At 38.6% G+C, this 17800-nt stretch overlaps 1 protein-coding gene across 3 annotated transcripts in view; it reads left to right on the top strand.

Annotated features, from left to right (window-relative positions):
- The first annotated feature begins 3160 nt into the window (after positions 1-3160).
- adgrl3.1 (adhesion G protein-coupled receptor L3.1) overlaps positions 3161-17800 on the top strand; it is a 192976-nt gene continuing 178336 nt past the window's right edge. For all 3 annotated transcript variants that reach the window (XM_053479673.1, XM_053479672.1, XM_053479671.1), the window contains exon 1: positions 3161-3409. The gene's annotated coding sequence lies outside the window, so the exon portion shown is untranslated. The remainder of the gene's footprint in view (positions 3410-17800) is intronic.

Below are 17800 nucleotides of genomic sequence, written 5' to 3'. Positions count from 1 at the left end.
GGTTACAGTTACAGACTCGTTCAAATTGGCCAGTTGAAGACCGGAAAAACACCAGATGATCATCAGTGGTCCAGCTTTGATTCATTTTTACGAGCTTACAGGATACAGGATACAGGATTTGCCTTTTATAGGTGGAGATATTTTTAAGAGCCCTAAAGATCCCTAAAAGAGATTTTTTTTTTGTTCCTCAAGATGGAACCAATCTAAATGTACTGTTAAATGTCAAATAGTGTTCTTTCAAGTAGGCAGCTTAGTGTTTAAAGGTACACTAAATCCATGTGGTCTGCTAAGTGTCGATGCAGTTCTTATAAGTGCTCAGGTTACATCTTGCACCCTAAGGCGTTCTTTAAGTTTTCGTTATAAAATGGGTCAGAGTAGAACCCTAAAAAAACTATAGATACTGTATAAAGAACATTTCAGAAATCCTTATGTCTGAGTGTGTAATGTATATTTAGTAAATAATCATTATTCAATTTTAATACCAGTCATTATTATTTTCCAAGGTTCGTTCAAGTCAAACCGGGACTTTTAATTGTCCACACAGTTATGAGACCAAGGACTCCCTTTATTTGTCTAGATAATCCCCTGCTACAGTAATGCACTTATTCCAGCGTTTCACTAGTGCTTGAGTTTTTGTAGAACCTCAAAGCTGTGATTAGACTTCACGTCTCAAACACTGGCCCCCCAGGAACTCCTTTAATGGACCAAACATTTAAAAATGGCAAGGTCAGGAATGTACGGGGGATGTGGCATTAACTCCTGTAATGTACAAGTGGTGTTCATGATTGATTTTTTTTTTTTGGACAGTACTGTGTCTCGACAAGTCCCGGTTCGACTTAAGCAGGTCTCGTAAATTAAAAAATTCCTTCTACGAGTTATGCGTATTTAAATATATAAATATAGCCCTTTTTTAGTAATAACTTTTATTCCTGCTTTAGCTCTAGCTTAGAGTAATTACCCTGGTACCATCCTCTATTGATCTGTTTTTAATGATGACCTGAGGAATCCTTTAAAGGATCTACACAGTATATTCAGAACTCTGTCTACAGATTGTCCCTCTGGCAGAAGCTTTAAAAGTTCTATACAAAGAACCTCTGAAGAACCTCTTTTTTTTTGTATTTGTATTGTGGATGAAAACAGTATGAAAACGGTGGTTAATTAGGCAGGGCAGGATACACACAGAGAAGGGCAGAGCCACACATGAAAACAGCGAGGGATACTAATTTTAAGAGAGCAGCTCCCAGTGATACTGATCTAAGCCTAGCAAAGAGCACTTAATCATCTGAACCATTTTTCATGCCAATGTTCACAGCCTAAGGCTAATCGGTTTGAAAGCCTCACAGCTCACATGGAAATGAAAATGAAATTATATTACGTGACTCATAAATACGGTAGTCTCGTACCGTGTATGCACACTCCACATCAAAAACAGAGTGATTTCTAATTGCATTTGTTTAACATTCTTGAAATTACACAACATCCCCATCGACTCTCAGAAACATCAGGTTCTTTGTGCTGTCCAGGCAAAAACGCACAAATAAATAATGCGTGAGCGTGGGAGTCATGGTGCATGTCTGATGTGTTTGAGCCTGTAGGACATTAGCGTTCTTCTTCTCCTGGTCTATTAGTCAAATACACAATGCACCCGCTGTGATCATTCCCAGTGTCTCTTAGACTAATATTAGGTTCTTAGAATGATTTATGTCCGTTTAATGTATGTGATAGATTTAAGTTTTTATATTATTCATACGGTTAGATGTTGAAAACATTCCAGACTCTAACAGCAGACTGCAGGATGTTAGCTGGTTATTGTACTACTTGGAATAACAGTGTTTGAAAGACTCTTTTACATTCCTATTAAAAACATATTTCCTGGCACATTTACAGAGGAGTAAAATACTTTAAACTATTTTGTTTTCTTGTTTTTTTTTAAGGGGCAAAAAGCACCTCCAGTGGGACGCACGATAAGACAGACAAGTGCTGAGAAGACTGAGATGGATGAATATAGCAGCTGTGTTTTTACTCGGAGCAAGCACTCATGGAGAATTTTTACTATACTGGTTGAAGTCACATTGTATAGCGACCTACGAGTGGTATCAAAAAGTTTCGAGACTAGTTAAGTAACACACCAACAGATGGCAGCACAAGGAGCACTGACCCTTATACAGTAAGTCAGTTTACCAAAAGTCATCCTCCCGTGTACAAGGGGAGCTGTGCAACTGGTGCTATTCACAAGGAATGCATCCTGTCACCGAGCACTCCTCACATGGTCCCACTACTCACCAGATTTGGCTCCTGAATCCTAAAAATGAAGATCCAGCTCAAGCGTCGCTGTTTTGATGCTATAACAGAGCAAATCTCAGTAGGTGCTTGACATGCTCCGAAAAAGAACATGTTCCAGAAGTGGGAGCGCTATAATGCTGTATGTTAAAAGTAATAGTGCGCAAATGTAGATCTTGTAACTTTTTGATACCACCTTGTATGTACGAAGTCACCATCTACTGTACAGTTTAAGCAACTGCTTTATGTTGATCGGGATGACCGTAGAGACTGTACAATAAAGTACAACTTCGCCATGTTTTCGAGAGGTTCAAGGGAACCAACACTCGCGCGAGAAACCCCAAAACAGGATTAAAACAGGGACTCTGGAGCTGTGAGGCAGCAAGTCTACCCATAACACCCCCATGCCGCCCACCTACACAGTAAGTATAGCTGATAAAAGGGTCACATGTATACGGTACTCTTAGAAACAAATTGTTACGTAATTTAATTTCCCTTTCTTCCCTGTGAAGCTCGTGAACAACACCATGCCTCCACAAAAAAAAGCCACATTTGCCATCCAGCCGGAAAGTGTTGGGACCAGCATAAAAATCTTAGGATGTACCACCACCCCCCAGATGTTCATAAACGTCCCTGGGTGTAAAGGTGTTACATAACGCAGGTGAAGGCAAGGTCGACGGGGGCTGCAGTGTGTACGGGCAACCGTCAGAGGGCGCCATGCATCCACATCCATTCAGATCAAACCATTCTCATTTCACACCCCTCCTCTCTCTCTCTCTCTCTCTCTCTCTCTTTCTTCTCGTCCTCCTCTGACTCGAGTCGAGCATCAGCGCGCTTTTCCACACACACACACACACACACACACACAGTCTCTCTCTCTCTCTCTCTCTCTCTCTTGCAGGAGATGATGATGATGCTGGGGATGATGTTGGCAGCGCGAGCAAAATAGCGATCTCTCTGGATACGCGGTGCGAATCTTCGACGCAGCTGAAAAAAGATCAAAGCGAAGTGTTTCGTTTCCAGCCTCAAGAGGAATAATAATCACAATAATAATAATTATTATTATCATAATAATAGAATAAAAGACTGCTTCGAGGTTGATTGCGCGCGGCTTGACAAGCAAGATGTGGTAAGAAGACTTTTGATCTTATTGCATCTGCAACTCAGTAACGATCGAAACAAGTCGGATGCAGGAATGGTGTTGCGTTGATGATGTGCATGTGTTGCAGTGGGTATAATGTATGGCAGGGGACTGCGCGCGCGCGTGTGTGTGTGTGTGGAGAGAGTGGGAGAAAGAGAGAGAGATAAAGATAGGCATTTGACACAGACTGCTTTACTCTGTGTGTGTGTGTGTGTGTGTCGTGCGCGGTGTTTTAATGGGCGTCGTTCTGCGCGTGTGTATTCGCGCGAGCGCGCTGGTGTGCATCTGACGGCGCGAGCGAGCGAGCGCGTGTTCCTCCGCGCGCGGCTCTTGACGTAATGATGGAACGACATGCTTTAATTTGTTTATCAGAGGGATGCTGCTCACAAGCGCGTCGTTCATTTACGGCTTTGGTCTTTCACCGAAGGAGATTTCTCAGACTTCACACACACACACACACACACACACAAAAAGTGTTTCCTTTCTTTTCTCTCTCTCTTTATGTGTGTGTTCTATATATCGAAAGAATGTGTGTTAGTAAGCACCATGACTTCCGCATAAGGACGCTATAGAGCGAGTCACGTGACACCGTTTTTTTTTTTTAAATTCCCCCACATGACCTTGATTTAACAGCCTAATAACAACATGCATGACACTTGTTTCGTCGTCGTGTTCTCCTGTAAAGGCCTTTTATAGTCACTCTGGTGGTTCCTCATGAGCATTAATGTGGACTGGCCCCAGCAGGTTTACTGCTTGTTTACCTCACTGACCCATATAGAGGAGAGAAGAGGAGAGGAGAGGAGGTGCAGCCCCTGCCTCTGATTCCACCTCATTTATATCCTCCATGATTTTTATACAAAAAAAAATAAATAGAGTGATTATCTCCAGAGGGGCCTGTACGCTGGCCTGGACCTGCACTATTCCAGAGCGGATTGTTATTAAAGCTGTAGCACGCTATACCTTGACTCTGACTGTGTTCTCCTGATTTAAAGTCATTAATAATGCAGAATGAAGCAGAGACCAGCAATGTGCCGTAGTCTTGGGTGGAATAATAATAAAAAAAAAAACAGCAATTCAATCAACCTATCATTATAGTATATACAGTAAGTTTCCCACATACGAACGAGTTCCGTTACCATTTGTTCATAAGTCCAACAAACATTGTCTGGGTACTCGGGTACTAACACAAGTGGCAAAACACAGTATATACACAGTACAGCGTTCTTTAGAAACTTGCTGATGGTTGAACGATTCATGTTAAAAGAACGAGCAATGTCTGCCGTCCTTTCACCTCGCTCAATTCTCAGTTATTTTCCCATTTGTCTCCATCTTTATTGCTTGGTGCTTCTTAGCAGTACCAGCTTTAGCGCCGCTGCTTTTACTCTTGCTAATCAGAGAGGCAGAGGATGCACACAGCACAATGTCCGCCAAACAAAGTTTGCACCTCTAGGGTACATATATGGGGGGACTTACTGTACTATACTTTTGTAGTAAAGTGTCAGTGTGTATGGAGTTTGAATGTTCTTCCAGTGCTTGGTGTGTTTCCTCCGGGTACTCCGGTTTCTTCCGGTTTGGACATGCATGGCGTTTCCAAATTGTCTGTATTGTGTGAATGCTTGTGTGAATGTTAACAGGAGGTCCTACCACAGAATGTATTCCTAAAAATTGAAATAAATACAATACAACAGTCTCCATTGGTCTCCTGGCTCCCAAGATGGATACAGAGATGGATGTGAAGTAAGGTGTGTGTGTAATGGTAACCAAACTCTTACAGAGTATGTAAATACCTATGATTAACAAAAAAATCCCACAGTGTTATTAAACATTACCTCGTCTTCAGTTAAATTTTTACTTCAGACAGCCCTATGGCCTTACTGTATGTACACCATCTTCAGCATAATAAACACATTGCTGTTGTTGTTAGTCTTTCGGGTGTTCCCAACGAGGGGTCACCACAGCAGACCATCTGATCTGCTCGCAACTTGGCACAGGTTTTATGTCTGATGCCCTTCCTGGCTCAACCCGGGCTTGGGACTGTCATTGCATTCCGTGGCTGGGAATCAAACCTGGGCCTTCCGCAAGGCAGGCAAGAAACCTACCATTTAGCCACTAATGCCCAACACATTGCTATATGCTATAACAGGGAATTTATTTTTACAACACCTGCATAAGACTAACACTTTATTAGTGTATGTTAAATGTTTGTCGTGCAATCAACACAGATGAGCCATATCATTAAAATCAATATCTCAGTACACAGCAAGTGAACTGTCAGTTCTTGAAGTTGATGTGTTGGAATCAGGAAATAAGGGACAGGCATGAGGAGCTGAGTAACTTGACAAATTTTAATAGCCAGATGAATAGGTCCAAAACAGGCAGGTGTTGTGCTACATTACTGTTAGTACCAAGTGGTCCAAGAAACGATGAGTTTACGAGGTTTACCAGCGACAGGCTCATACTCACCCAGCACTCACTGATGCACAATGTAAGAAAAGGATCTGCTGCACACCTTCAGAGGTCTTGTAGAGTCCGTCCTTTGATATGATAGAGCTGCTTTGGTGGCACAAGGGGGACCTACACCAAATTATGCCGGTGTTTGTAATGTTTTGGCTGATCAGTGGATAACAAACTACAGTGTTGAAAAAATAACACTTGGCTTACTCTTAAGGTATATAAAGTGGCGAATGGGGCCGAAAAAATGTATACACACTTTAACAGTTGATATCTGTGTCTTTTTTTTTTTTTACAACCCGAATTGAATTATGTGTAGTATTATGTTTCCTTTGAAGATGTCCGTAGTCGCTCCATCGTTGAAGCTACAAGAAGTAGCTGAAAGAAGTAACCCATGTGTTGGTAGAAGTAAAAAGCTGACTAATTAATAACCATTACAAAAACTTATATCAGTGTAACAATATATACTGTATATTAAATGATCACGTTTCTATTCAGAGTCACTGGAATATGTGGTTATTTTTTTCTGAATATATAATATAATCAACAGGATTTTGAATACACTTCTGCCACATTTAAGTAGTATTTTAGAATAATATTAATAAATAGTAACGCTAATTATGCCTTTTGGAAGACTTGAGTGGTAAATGCAATAACATATATGCCAGAGAATATGTGTAATTGGTTTATCATTAGCTTTATTAGAATGTGTATAAGTGTTAATAATGATGGAAAAAAAATTAAAAGTTAATTTTTGGTGCAGGTTTTTCCAGATTAAGGATATACATAAAATGGATATGCATTGTATTAATGCATACAATGCGATATATATATATATATATATATATATATATATATATATATATATATATATATATTAAACACTGAATTGAACGTACTATATGTGGTGTTGATGTCATGTTGGAAAGTTACATCTTTATAACTAAAGATAACATGTTCATTTATTTTGATGTCCATTATGTGAGACACTGGTTTGTTTGACTAGACAGTATCATCTGATGTATGTGAGAGCAGTAGCCTGCGAAGCGAATGCTCCTCGTTTAGAATCTCGCAGACTGCAGTTGTTTATCTTCGAACCCAGTTGTTATAACATGTGTGAGTGTGTTTGAGAGTGAACACGTGTTAAAATATATCCCTAGTCAGGCGGAGTTCAAACACACCGAGGGCTCGTCTGAGCTGTTTATTTTCTCAGAGGCCTGCCAGCCTGTGAACCGGGCTTGAATGGTACTGCCTCCAACCTTTCCTGACCTTATGATGGATGGATTGGTATTTCCTCGGTTCCGCTTATAGGGCTGTGTTCACTGTTCCAAACAATACATGTCTACCTTGTGTTCCTGCTGGAATGTCAGCCATTTTGAGGAACAAAAGAATGCAAAAAGCCTGGGCTATAACACGGACGTCTTGACAGTTATTATTTTTGAGCGTTCATTCGGCAGCCAAGGGACCGCACGCGCTACCCATGATACACTGCAAGCATTGGCTGAGATGTGACTGCATGATAAACCTACCAAATTCAACTAATTGCAAAGTAGATGCAAATCACTTGTAGATAAAGGCACTGAAAGGGAAATATAGTTCTGCAACATTTATCAGCGCATTTGTGTCATATGTACTGAGAAATGTTGCAGATCTATATTTTAATAAAAATGACATATTTCAAGACTGGGATTTTATCACCTAAATACCTTTGTGATGAAACTAGATAGATGTGTCCATCTGTTAGACACCAGTGCTAACGTAACCTACCAGTTGACTCTATACATATTATCCTTTAATTCATTGGCTGTAAGAAATACTAGTTATAATATTCAATTTTTTAATCATGTACTTATTTATTTTAGAAAATGGCTCGATTTCATCTTAGAGCAATCTTCGCTTTAATAAGGAATATTGCTAATGCTTACGCCCATGGTATGTGCACATAGTAAATGGAGTGTCAGGGGCTGCTAAGTGCCTGGGTTACTTGTTTAGCGAATTCTCGCAGTACTGAAATAGTGTTTCACATGAATATTGAAACCGCATCTTTTATCTCTCCCTCACTTTGACTCCATCTCTCTTGAGCACTTAGAGCTGTTGAGTCGGTATGTTAGGAGGGGAGCAGCAGGAAATCAGTGTGTGTGTGTGTGTGTATGTGTGTGTGTGTTTATTGCCAGACAATAGACCTCTGAGTGTGATCTGTTCACAACAGTGTTGCAATTGGCCACCTTAAAGGTCTTTGATTATTTTGGTCGTAACAGAAGTGGAGGACAATGATGCTACATGTGAATGCATAGAGTTGAAAGAGAAAGAGGGAAGAGAGAGAGAGAGAGAGAGAGAGAGAAGGAGAATGTACTTCCTGTTGTGTGGGATTTAAAATGACTATTTGAACAAGGGCTTTTTTTCAAGGACAAAGAAGGACATTTAGCGAATTGACCAAATATGATATTATTATTGTTATTATTATTTTTATATAAGTGGTCTACATAGAAATGTGTGTGTGTGTGTGTGTGTGTGTGTGTGTGTAAGCGTAAAACGAAAACACAGAAAATAGTGATGACATCATTATATTGCAGACCGTTCCATCCAAAAGCAACATTTATATGATCAAGCATCAGGTAATTTAAACTCAGAATCTGTTCCTCTAATTAGACAGATGAACACAGTCTTTATCAAATAAATGCAGATCATGCTCGATAAAATCAGTCTTTTTAAAATAATAATAATAATAAAAAAAAAATATATATATATATACTTAATAGTTCATACAGATCTCTAATACATTATACTCATTTATTACATTTCTATCATGGTGCTCTTGTATACTTGAATCTGATTGGTCAGAAGGTGTTGGCAATATTCTTGTTAGACTGCGAATACTAAGACTAACTCAAATTGCAGGTTTATAAATGCAATTAAAAATTTTTTTTTTTTTTAAATAAACATAGAATTATTAGTAGGCTGATTTTATAGAGGAAGTCTCCTGTGTTCATGCTTTGCAAGAGATTGTAAGAGTCGGTTTTCTATCATAGCAAAATCTTCAGAAATTGAAAGAATTGACTTGTTTTGTGGGTGGTTTAGGAAATGTAACTACAAATAAGAAAAACTCTGCGGTTTCCTTCTTTATTTAGTAAAGTAAAATGAAATCGTTCACTAGTTGCTGTGGTACAAGAGGATTAAAACATTTCACTTAGTGCTGTTATAGAAAAATAATCATATTTAGAAATGTAGCAGTAAGACATCTTTGTGTCGGGCCACATCACATTCCACCATCACTGATTATGTTCCTGTAACAGCACATCCTCAGCTGTTTTATTGCTTACATATATTTGAATCCTTTAATGTTCTGCTCATTGTTTTGATAGAGCACATTTTAAATCAATATTAAAATAAAAACCTGAGGCATCGTTACCACTCGGTTGAGGTATGCAATGCTAAAAAATCCACTTGACCTCACTTTTTTATTTACAGTGGAACCTCGGCATTTGAACGCCCTCGCTTATGAATTTTCACCTTATGAATTGAAATTTTGAAAGAACTTTGCATTCACGGGAATTGGAGCTGTTCAAAAGAAAAAAAAAAAGGGCCAAGTGAGCTGAAGAGAAGTTTAATGCCTTTTTATTTAATATTTTATTTCGTTTACATGCACATTCGTGAAAGTTTTGATTGTTTTTATATGGTAAAATACGGTATAGTGATTGTCTAGAACTTGTCAAATTGGAAAAGGTGCCCGGAGGAATCGTAAATTACGGTTAAGTGAAGTTTAATGTCTATTTATTTCATATTTTACTTAATTTACATGTCTTTTCTAAATATTTTGATTGTTTATATATACAAAAAAATTATTATAGCTTCGGAAATGGGTATATATTGATAATATGTGTGGGTGACTGGAACAGATAATCTACATTACTTCTTATGGGAAAATTCATATTTCATACGAATGTTCGTCGTATTTCATACGAATGTTCGTCTTAAGAACTCGCCTGCAGAATAAATTAAAGTTATATGCCAAGGTTCCCCTATTTTAGTTTGTACTTTAAGTTTTTCTGATTTATTTGATATTTGTAAAGGCTTTGATACATTTACCATAAAGTGACATTGCAACCATTTGTGGGATGTGTTTAAAAAAAAATAAAAAATTAAATGTGCTGTTACAATTGCCCTAAGGTAAATACAATGCATATAAATGAGTAAATAAATAATTGGCTTTTTTTTGTAAAAATAAAATATAGCCTGACAAAGGTATTTTTTTTTAAAGATTTTTTTTCCTTGTCCGAATTTAAACCCATCAGCCGTTTTAATCTTTAATTAAAATAAACAGAAACGCTGATTCTTTGTGAACTGAATTGAATTAAAGCAATTTTGATGGAATCGAGCATCTGCGGGTACGTAGCCATGATGGACTCGAGTCGAGGAAATAAAGCAGCTCAGTGATTGATTGATCACCCTGAGGTTTGATTGCTCGACAGATCGATGGCTCCTTCCTGGCTCGGACACTGCATTGGAGTCAGGGGCATTGAGCTTTTTTCCTGTCTTTTTTTTTTTAGGGGTAATGAATGGAACAGGAAAGCATGTCCTCAGCTGCCATCATACGCCAAATAATGTGTGCTGTCTTTTTGAAAGGCAGGAAGATGGGCTGGTATATTCAGGATGGTATCCCTGCTTTTAGAATTGTAATCCCCCCCCTCCCTCCCGCAAAAAAAAAAAATAATAATACAGCAAATGGCTATCAGCTCAGTTCTCATTTGATTTATTCTAGAGGCGTTTAGGTTCAGTTGTCAAGGACTAAATCTGTGGGCATTGTACGAAAGTCCAAATGTAGGAGTCTACGATCAAGTGAGAACTGAAGCAAATGAGAAATCAGATTCTTGGTTAAAGTTTGAATATGATTTTAATTTGAACTGCTCACCCTTTACCGGCTTAATGTTTTAAATGTCTTACGTCTTCATTTATTTCATTAGTGCTAATCAGTATTTGATTATAATGGCTATCGCCTCATAGTGAGTCAGTTAGTATGGATTTGTATGTACATAGATTATGCAAGAAATAATACAAAGCATGCTGGGATAGAAAATTAATCAACAATGGGCAACCACTGCTGTTTTTCTCTCACAGCCGGAGGTCTAGAGAGAGCTGATTGGCTGAGCTCTCTCAGGGGGGAGGGATGAGAGGTACTTGTGCTCCCACATTAATAACGGCTCTACAGTCAATCAGGGGCGTCTGTGAGCTCGCGCACGCGGAAGGAGCGGCTAGCGCTTTCCTCTGAGTGTGTTACTCCGCCCCAATGGTGCGTAAGCAAGCAGTTCGAAAAGATGCGGTCGGCTGACGTCACGCGGTTTGGAGGAAACACGGGATAGTCTTCGCCCTCTCGACTGAGTGGTAGTAGTGGCCTTAATGTGGGAGCCCCCTAGTGACGGGGAGGAATTGGACATGACTAAATTAGGGGAGAAAATTGGTCAAAAAATCAAAAAATGATAAAAAAACAATAGGCAACCACAAGCAAAGCAAACGTTCCCTGTATTTATTCCTTTTATGCAACAGCAGTTAGCCTGTTTGTAGTTATACCTACATAAAAGTAAGATCCCCCCCCACACATTATTTACTGATTATTTTACTGTTTTACTGTATGTTAAATCAAGCATTCTTGTTAAATCACATTCCAGAGCAAGCTTTAAATGTTCGTACACATACTGTATAATCTGCCAAAGTCTCAACATTATTTTGTAGTTAACATCTGATTCTTTCAGAACTAAAAGAATTGCAGCGTAAACATAAGCAATGTGATGTGAGGTCGAAAAGTGTTATTCTAGATGTCTTTTGCAGAAATCAGTATTTCTGATCAGCTTGGGCCTGTTTCCTCCCTCATTATTATCGTATTTGATGTTCAATTTGGTGTAATGTGATTTTCAGTGATTTTTTCTGATCCATTAGTTATACACACTCTGTTCCTGACATGCCATGTATAGTACAGTGTGGGTATAAGGAAAGTCTTTATGGACTGGATTCAAACGCATTTCTTGAGAACCCATGGAAAGCATTTCACCAGTTCAACCATGTGACCCACATTAACCCTGTATGACGAGGATTTATCTACTATAGGATAGTTTTTTTGTACAGGTTGAGCTTCATATATTTTAAGCTAGGTAACAAACAGATGTTTGTAGCAGCAAACTGCTAACTAAGTCGTGTTAGTTAGTAAGAAGTTATGCATCTAGTCATGCAGCTCATTTCGTAAAGAAGTGAGAAATAGTAACATGACCTGGATCAATTAAAAAGAAATGTATAGTGTGTCTAAATTATGATGGGGGATGGTCAGATTTATAATAAAACAATAACTGGAATTGAAACTTGGTATTAAATATTACAGATTTCCTCCAGTTACTCCGGTTTCCTCTCACAGTCCAAAGACATGTAGGTTAGGTTGATTGGCGTTCCCAAATTGACCGTAGTGTGTAAATGGGTGTGTGAGTGTGTGTGCCCTGCGATGGATTGGCACTCTGTCCATGGTGTATTCTGCCTTGTGCCCTAAGCCTCCTGGGACAGGCTCCAGGCCCACATGACCCTAAATACAAAGTAAAGTGGTATAGAAGATGAGATGAAGATTAAATATTACAGTTGGGATATACTAAATAGATCACAAGATTTAAAATTGTGGCCAAATTGTGGCTAGATACCAAATTTTGTGTGGTCGTTCCCAGTATGCAGTGGTTAGTATACTGGGTCGTTCCCAGTATGCAGTGATTAGTATACTAAAACTGGTGCAAATAAGGACAAGCTGTGAACCGGTAACAGGGTCAAAGGTCAATATTCGGCTGAGAAACTTTGGTTGCTGGCATTCATACTGTATGGACGTTAACTTTAACACATACCAGAAAGTAAGGGCCAGGGGTAGCTCAGTGGTTAAGGCATTGGACTACGGTTCGGAAGATCCCAGGTTCAAACCCCACAACCACCAAGTTGCCACTGTTGGGCCCTTGAGCAAGGCCCTTAACCCTCAACTGCTCAGATGTGTGATAAGATAAAAATGTAAGTTGCTCTGGATAAGAGTGTCTGCCAAATGCCTAAATGTAAGTTCTCAGTTTGTTTCATTAGGGTTGTATCGTACCATCATGTTTCACCTTTAACCTTGAACTCCACTGATATTAACAGTCGAAAGTTTGGACATGTCTTCGAATTCCATGGTCCTTCGTAATTTTTATTTCTTTTTACATTGTAATCTCCTTTAAACAGTTGATATTGAGATGTGTCTGCTATTTATGCTCTGTAAAGCCTTCACAACAGCTCTAATCAAAGTTTAATAGTTATTTTGTGATTTCTGAGGCTGGTAACTCTAAAGGAATCTAAGTTTCTGTCTTGCTTTCCTTGGGAAGGTCTTCAGGAGACCCATTTCATTATGGAGCTTGATGGGTTTTGCAAATGTACTTTACAATACTGTTCTTGCAAGAACTATTCCAAAACAGCTGACCTTCATGTCTTAAAATAACACCTGACTTAAATACCTAATTATTAGTTATTTCATAAGTTTAAAATCTTCTGTATTTCCGCTGGTGTATTTAACCTAATTCAGATATGATTTGGCTACATTTCTTTTTTTAATTTGTATTCGACCAGAAAACCACAAGTTATTCTGTCAATCATGATCCCTCCATAAACACGGCCCCTAATAAAGCGTTGTTGGTTTGATTAAATGTATATACGGAGTAATCCATGGCAGCCCGCTGTGTTTATTTTAAATGTGGGTTACATTAAATTATCATCAAATGAAGTAGGAGCAGATGATGCAAATGAGACTTACAGAGTTTCCTTGTTCTGCTGTGCTATTTCATAAGCGGTAGTGTTTTTTTAATGCAAATAAATAGGTAATATATTTTCAGGTGAAAATATTTTCAGGTTAGTCCGACTGTTTATAGTGTTTTTTATCATTTTAACCAGTGGTTGAAGTGATTGAATTTTGGGATCGATCCAGACAGGGTCAAGTCAAATGTCAGGAATCGTATTTCTTCAATAGCTTCCTTCCATTTTGAATTATATAAGGGTATATAAGGCATACAACTAGTAACAAGAAGCACTAGACTTCTTGTAGTGTAGTAGTACTTTGTCCACATTGCAATATACTTGTGTATATATAGCCATGCTATTGTTTTTTTAGTACTCAGACACATAAAACTTTAATGTATTTATATGCAATAGTGTCATAATTAGCATTTGTGTCTTTGTTCCCCATTTAAAAAATCCTACACACTACTGTACATTGAATCTGCTTATGTTGCAAATAGCTTGTGTCAAATATATTCCTGAAAGCAAAATGTTTTAAACCAAGTGTATTCAAAGCTGCGTGCTGATTTTGGCCTCGCTTACTGAACGCAAGAAAAACACAGAAGAAAGAAAATTAATTTAAAGTCTGTAGGCAGTTGCTGATGGTGTGTATGTGAGTGTGTTTGTGTGTGTGTGTGTGTGCTGTGTGTCGGCGTTGCTGAGGTGATGGAACACAGGATTGTGTTCTGTAGTTAATGTAGAACTGTCACTAAGCAATAAGCTGTGGATCTGATGCTCCTTGGAGACTTGTGTGGAGAGAGAAGCAGTTTCACTCGCTTTCTGCTCATCTGATTCGTTCTCGCTCCCTTTTTTCTTTCTCCCTCGCCATTTCTTTAGCACCGGGGGCCATCTGTTATCTCTTTTTTCGAGCTTTTGTAAAAGAGTGCCTGTCTGTCTCGAGCGTTCCACTCGGACACGTATGCGATGAACGGGGTTCTCATGGCGGTGTGGGTCATGATGCGAAAAATAGAAGGGAAAATTACAGACAATGCAACGTATCATTATTGACATAATAATAATAATAACAATGATATAATAAATAGTGTAAATAATGCATTACAAAATAGATAGAATCATTATCTCATTAACTACTTACCGGTACTCGTTTTTGTTACCTTTGAAAATAATGGAACTTTTGCAAAACCTAATAACCTAAGTTAACGAGTAAAATAAACCTGAAATTTATGTTCAAGAACATTAAATGCACTTATTCAAGGGAAATATTTATTATATAAATATGACACTGTTAATTGATTGGATCACTAAAAGGTAGATGAGTGCTTGGTCAGCTTATCTTTTGAATCCCGGAGCACATTTACTATACTGCCGAGCACAAGGATTAAATTTTATTCAATCAACAAATTAAAAGAGCAATAATGAAAAGCCTATATCCTCCAGATAAAAATATTCTGATTTAGTTTCATTTCAGCTTCAAGGATATTGACATGATATACGTTTAATCCGGTCATTCTAATAAATCATGGTTGTCTGGTTCGCGAAAAGCGCGAATGACACTTCCAGGGCATGCCGTAGTAGATAAATAATCAACACTGTAAATAGAGTTCCTGTAACAGCTCACACCGTCGAACTTTATTCCTTACCTTATCGTCATGGTTACCCTCAGGTAACCTCAACCATGGAGCCGCACTTACTTTATACGTGTGTGCCGTTGAAATAGAAATTGAATTTCACTTTAACGCATGGGTTTGCTCAACACACCACTGCAGCATAATTTAGATCTTGCATACACATACACTCTGTATCTTAGCACAGCAGTATTTTCTCTATGTGTATCAGATCAGTACTCATTCTGTAATAGAAATTGCTGTGACATTTACAAATGATTCATTCGTTTGGAGGATGTAAAGAATTTATGATATATTTATGAGAAGATCACCCAATAAACTTCCTTCAGCTGCTCCCAACTGTCTTAGAACTGGCACTGCATGAAGTGGCTGGGTAGTTTGTGGTGTGGCACCCTATCATCGGCAGGACTTAAACCCGGATCCTCAAATCAACAACCTAGAGCCTTATCCGCCTGAGTCACCACCCCAACCATATAATCCGATATTAGGGTTATTTTTAATTTACACCAGAAAGAATTTGAAATTAAGTACCATACAGAATAAAAGAGAGAAAAGTTCTTTTTAGTTTAAATATTTGCTCTATGAAGAAAACATTGTGTTTCAAAAGATTTTAAGGATTTGTTGCCTTGTTAACGCAAGCTAGCTTTTTTTTACTGTAGCTCTGTTATAATGCTAATGTGGCTAATATTAATAAAATAAAAATTTTAAAGTTACTTTTGCTAATATTACTTTAACCTTACTTTCCCCCACTAAATTTGATTGTAAACTCCTACATTACTTGTGGGGAGTTGAACTAAAACAAATCCTGTTAGCCAGCTAGCTAAAGTGGTGATGCATAGCAGACCGCTAGCGGGTCGACACCTGCAATGTCACTCCAATAGGCCACACCCATAGTTATACCTTATGTTATGGCTTAATTAAATGTTACATAAAAATTCACTCCATACAGTTGACATGAATTGGAAAAGTCTGCTTATGGAGACTAAAACCATTTTATTTACCAGGCTGCAAACATAATCATTTCTTTTGTAAAACTGTCCATGTTAACAGGAGGCTCTGTCGGCATTGACTCACTTTTGGAGCCAGCTCCTAGTGGACATTTGAGGAACTGCATGTTTTGGCACTTGGTGTTGGATTCGTTTTTTCAGAGCCAAAGGTTGCCCCTTGTGTAAACCAGTAAGCTAATGTGTTCTATTCACAGACGCGTTTGTGTATTCGTGTTTGAAAAAGAAGGGCTGAATCAGTGCTCTGCGTGCAATTCAATAAGAGTTGACCCAGTTTAAATGGAAAAAAAGAAAATGTATATAGCCTATATATTTTTTTTTCTTTTTTTGACTATATGTTGATAAATATGTGCAAAATTTGCAACCCTTAAACATACAGAATAATTATGGATATTATATTTGAGAATTGTCCACAAATGCTCATAACTGTTTACAATTTGAGCTACAGTATCAGAACTATAACGAGAATCTTATCCTTTTTGAAATAGCCATAGAGAGAGATGTAAATCATCAGCATCTGCTTCTATTTCGAATGAAGAAACTTGAAGCTCCCCAAACTCTCAGCTAGTACATTTTCTCATTCACGCTTTCAAGCCTTCCTTTGCTTTCTCCATTAACTTCTCTCAGTCCCTAGTTACTCTCCTCTCCTCGGTTTAAAAAAAAAAAAGGGAAAAGCTTCCTCTTTTGCAATTTTGCCTCGTTATAGCCTGAAGTCCAAGGCTGGCCTCTCTCTCTCTCTTTCACTCTCTCTCTCACTCTCTCTCGCTCTTTCTATCTCTTTTGCTCTCTCTCTCTCTCGCTCTCTCGCTCTCTTTGTATCTCTCCATAGCTTGTGCATCCAGCCATGACTGTGATGCTCACTGCCCTGAGCCCTATAACACACCCAATTAGAGAGTGAGAGAGAGCGAGGGGGGGAGGGAGGGAGGGAAGGAGAGAGAGAGAAAAGAAAAAAGATAGATCCCGGTTCACGCATCATGAGAGGCACAGATGAGAATCGGGTGCTAGGCGTACTATTGTTTGTTTCAGGAAGGGAGTGCGAATATAATAAACTGTTAATAGTTCATGGCATGACTATTTTTTCTTTTGTACTGAGAAAAGAATGCTCTTTCCTTTTTTTCCACTTCTTCTCCTTTTTTTTGTCTCTCGTGTTTTCCTCTCATTCTGTACATTGTGTATGAAGTAATCACACGTTCATCCGGTCAGCATGTATAATATACAGTATATTGCATAGTGTACTGCTTTCACTATATAATTTCACTATACATCCACAAATTGAGGGCCTTCATGCGTGGAAATTGTGTGCTGGGGTCAGATGACTTTTTGGCCATAAACAAGATCAGGGTCTGCAGATAAGGGATGCCCCGAAAGCCTTTGTGAAACATGGCGGTGGATCAGTGATGCTTTGAGGCTGTTTTATGGCTGGTGGCAGGAGCTTTCTTAAAGATTGATAGCACCTTGCCTTGCACTGCATGATGCAACGTCGCGGCCCGAAACCTGGTTGCCAACATTGGTTGTAAATTAAT

Source organism: Clarias gariepinus, chromosome 20 (assembly GCF_024256425.1).
Source record: "Clarias gariepinus isolate MV-2021 ecotype Netherlands chromosome 20, CGAR_prim_01v2, whole genome shotgun sequence".
NCBI lineage: Eukaryota > Metazoa > Chordata > Actinopteri > Siluriformes > Clariidae > Clarias > Clarias gariepinus.
This window is presented reverse-complemented; position numbering and strand designations above follow the sequence as displayed.